This window comes from Malurus melanocephalus, unplaced genomic scaffold (assembly GCF_030028575.1).
Source record: "Malurus melanocephalus ecotype Western Australia unplaced genomic scaffold, MMel_1.1 scaffold_528, whole genome shotgun sequence".
NCBI classification, from domain to species: Eukaryota; Metazoa; Chordata; class Aves; order Passeriformes; family Maluridae; genus Malurus; species Malurus melanocephalus.
In genome coordinates, this window is record NW_026623760.1 from 346,422 (window position 1) to 350,621 (window position 4,200).

At 40.8% G+C, this 4,200-nt stretch overlaps 1 long non-coding RNA gene across 1 annotated transcript in view; it reads left to right on the top strand.

The window, feature by feature from the left end:
• Positions 1-6: 6 nt before the first annotated feature.
• The window catches only part of LOC130582850 (uncharacterized), a 56,485-nt gene continuing 52,291 nt past the window's right edge, over positions 7-4,200 (top strand). The window contains exon 1 of the long non-coding RNA XR_008966352.1: positions 7-336. This is a non-coding gene — a long non-coding RNA (uncharacterized LOC130582850). The remainder of the gene's footprint in view (positions 337-4,200) is intronic.

Below are 4,200 nucleotides of genomic sequence, written 5' to 3' on the forward strand. Positions count from 1 at the left end.
ATACGACAGTTCACTTTCTACTTGGAGGCCTAGGAAACAATGTGGAAAATGAAAAATACTTACGGCAAACCTAAGCCAACTTTCTCAGTTTCTCTCCCTTTTCCTGGATGGAAGATTTCTAACTATTTTAGAGTCGCTGAAGCAAGAACAACACCGTGGAGCTAAGCGACACTTCTAAATAGGGATGGCGAAAGGAAAGACGTGAATTTCTGGAAACCTGAAAGAGCTTCTTCTGCTCCAATGGGGCTTTGCAGTGGGAATTTTTGTTTGTCACCGGAGGTTCAACTCACGTCCTACCTGTGGAGTAAAATCTTTCCCTGATAAAGGCGAAGAAATGTGAGTACCGCAGTGTTCATGTATGTGTGTGGGTGTCCTGAATTTCCTGCAAAATTTGGGATGCTGAACCCCGGGTAGATGGAGGTTCCAGGGTACCTGTGAACCCGAGATGAGTCCGGCTCTCCCCGGGTAGCCGGAGCGGGTYGCTTGGCGGAGCTCTGGCCGCTTCCTCTCTCTCCCAGAGAGGGACATTTGATTGACAAGGCACGGTTGATGACTGGACATAGCGGCTTACGCCGGTGAGCCGATTTTTTGTGTCTGATGCTAAACCTGTTGATCCTGGGGATGTATTTAGATGTGGGAAATGTTAATTATCCAGCAGACTGCCAGCAGATGCTGAGCTGTGGCTTCTTAGGGAGCTTTTCTTGCAATGCATGGGTGCCCTCAGARGTTGTGCAAGCACAGGGACAAAACCTCACAGGGTTGAAGCATAGCAGCTAACTCTTGTGGCATTTACTTAGTCGAGCTTGGGGGGGAGGAACCCAAAACAACACAAAAAACCCCACAATCAACTGAAAAAAATACGAACAAACTAATAACACCACAGAATGGCGGGGGGGGGGAACAAAAAAAGAGAGAGGGAAGAAGAAAAGTCAGAGACATATCTTGCAGCTGCTCAGGGTGCAAGGGATTGCTATCAGCAGAGTTAGTCCAACCGCTGCCTTCCGCGTAGTGAGTCACTCGGAGCAAGCAACCATCACTTCTCGGGTTCTCCGAAATGCATCCCCATCAAAATGGTTCTGCTCAGCCCATGAGTGCACCTGGCGAGGGAGTGTCGAGGACAAGACAATTCAGGTAGAGTCGGGGGAGGGCCAGTGAAGTGCCGCCCGGCCGCTCAGCCTGGCCCGGGGGTGTCTCTCTGCATCCCTCTATCCTTCCCACCAAAACAATGTCGTTMTTCAACAACCGTGGTCCACTCGTATCCATTGAATGACGGAAACTGCTTCATCGTAAACTCTAGAAACACTGTTGCTGCCTGGGAAATAATAAGATTTTTTTTTTTTTTTCAGCTGAGGCTGTTGTGATCGGTGTAATGCAATGAAAACCAGTAACTTATGTTATATTTATTTACCCATGTGGCCCTTGGTAARCTTGCAGAGCTGTAAATAGAGACTACGTTTCCTGGTAATTCTGGTTTCAGGACATCATCAGTCAGGAACAGCTGGGAAATCTGTCAGGAAAAGGCTGGCTTAGTATATTTGGCATGTTTTGAACTGAAGGCTAGGTGGAGCCTCCATCCTTTATAAAGTGATTAGCAGCTTTTACTATACAAATCCCAGATCTGCTCCTATAGTTTTCATCACTTCTTCAGCAACACCAAATAAGCTTTTTAGCCTTATATTTTTAAGTGTAATTCCCCAGCAATAATGATGCAGTTAAAATAATGTGGTATATTGTTGATATTATATGTAGCATTATATATAAATGTTGGTTACTATCTTTAACCCTGCAGACACAGGAGTATAACACTCATATCTGTTGTGAGTCATCTTAAATCATCTGCAAAAAGTGTGGCTATTTTTTCCCCATTTAATCTAGGGTCAAACATTTTAGTGATTTATCTAAAAATCCCAGAAGTTAATATACTCAATGCCTTCCAAACACATAGGTTTTTCCATTCACATGTATTTCTGGAACAAGAATCAAACACTGAAAGTGTTTAAATTATGATCCTCTGCTTTTTTTGGGAGGCTATTTTTCAGGTTTAAACAATGCTGACAGACCACARGTAGTTACAAACACAACAAGAAATGGTAATTTTTTGTTTGTTTAATGAAAATCAGACACATTACCTACAGAGTACATGTTCTTTAACAGCACACAGTTTCTATGTGTAATCACTAACTCTTTGAGGATTGCCCTTTTTTATGTGACTTCAAATTCTTGATACTCTTATTTCAGAATTCAGATTTGTAGTAGATATCCTTTTGTATACTACACGTTCAATGTAACAGAAGTACAATCTTYAGTTGCCTGTAAAATGAAATTTCAGTCACAAAAGAAACGATAAGGCAGTTTCATTGGAAGGTGAGACAGTCAAGTGACTTACCTGGATGAGAGGAAAAGGATGTTGCTCTGCAGGGAAAAGTGGCCTGGACTGTACTGGTATACTGTGGTGTTCAACTCTATAGGAATTTTGTCATCATTTGGGTTGAAAAGGGAACTTACCGTAACACTACACCCCTCTTGTGTACTTCACAGCCGCTTAACTGGTATTCCTGTGTGTCTTCCCACAGAAAGTGGGGATGCTAGAGGTAGGAGTAATTGCAGTAATAAGCATTCCTCTTTAAAGTCAATAGAGACAGTTTACTCTTAAGAAATCCATGAAGAGTATTACTTTTTTATGTCACAGCCACCTGGTAACCTATAAAAAGATTAGAAAATAAGCATGGCAATCTACGGGCCAATAGCAGAAGCTAGGAGGAAAATGTCAGTGTTTGCATTCCATATCTTCCAATAGGCATATATTTGGATAGTGACTTTGGAAAAAATACGTTTTATACAATTATGTAAACTAGAATACAGCAGGCAGTTTAACAGCTGCTTTTGCTGATCCGAGTGATGTTTTTGGGCAGAATTTTGAGAAGTGCACATTGCTTAAACTTTCCACAAGCTAGACAAACTGCATTTTTGGAAATGTGTTATACAACTGCTGATACATTTTACATTCAGAATAAGCAAACAATCAATTCATTATAATTTTGAGGCCCTAAATGAGAGCTAGAAAATGTAATTAGTAAAAAGGTTAATGAAAGGTTGGTCATAACCAGCATGTTACTTCTTTTGGTGTGCTTTGACTCCAGTGAATAATCAACAAAATACGACAGGTGTGTTGCAGTTACTTCCCAAACCAGTGCATAAGAGAGTCGGCTGTGAGAAGAGGGGCTTGATGTTTTAAAGATATGCCTTGTGTCTTTGAAAAATGTCAATTTGCAATAATATATCTTGCATTTTACTGTAAACCTGGTGGCGTGGCACCTGATGACACACATGCATGTAACATGTATGTATGCATCTGTATTAATATCAATTATACACATATGCACATATRCACTCATATATCTGCATATGCACCCGTGTAAGCATAGATGCAAGCACACAAACATGAGGATCACTTGTAATTTCATGCCTCTGACTGAAAGCATTTAATGCACAAGGCGGTCCTGTGCAATACATGCTTGATCATTAACATTATTTCCCCTAGCCATTACCATGAAAAAAGGTCTCTCTGCTTATCTGCCAGTTCAGAAAAGCTCATTAGAACGTCATATAATATTAAAGTGATCATGTGCCTCTGGTTGCGTCAGATATCTGATTCAGTTGCCCCTGTTGTGCCAGAGCAGCCTGAAAGGTAAAGAAGCTCAGTAAGTCATAATGCAGAGTTAGAAAAATACTATTTTGTGCCAGGCTCCAAATTTTCTGCTAAGAACACTGGCACAATTAGTTCTTATGTCTTCCAGGTAAAAGGCATTGGCAAAAAAGCAGTCTTTAGAGGATATAATATATAATWACTGCTAACAACAGAAGTGCTGAGCTTCAAAGCCATAGATACTGAAAACACAAATAAATTAGTAGTATGCCCGCTGGATTCAGATTTAACAGTTGTTTGTGTGCTACTTCTTGGGGCAATATTATTTTTGGGCCATGTCTGACAAATGGGTTTTCTGCCCCATTTTCATGCTTTTGTAATTGCAATAAAAATGGGCTGGTTGATACTGTTGTTATTTTACAGTGTAACAGCATACACTTGCATATATATTTTAGCACAAACGCATAGASGCATGTGCCTAGACTGACGTAAGTAAGTATGGCTCCACTGTGTGTGCACAAGGGCACATAAGTTTTGTTATACGAGCAAGCTCT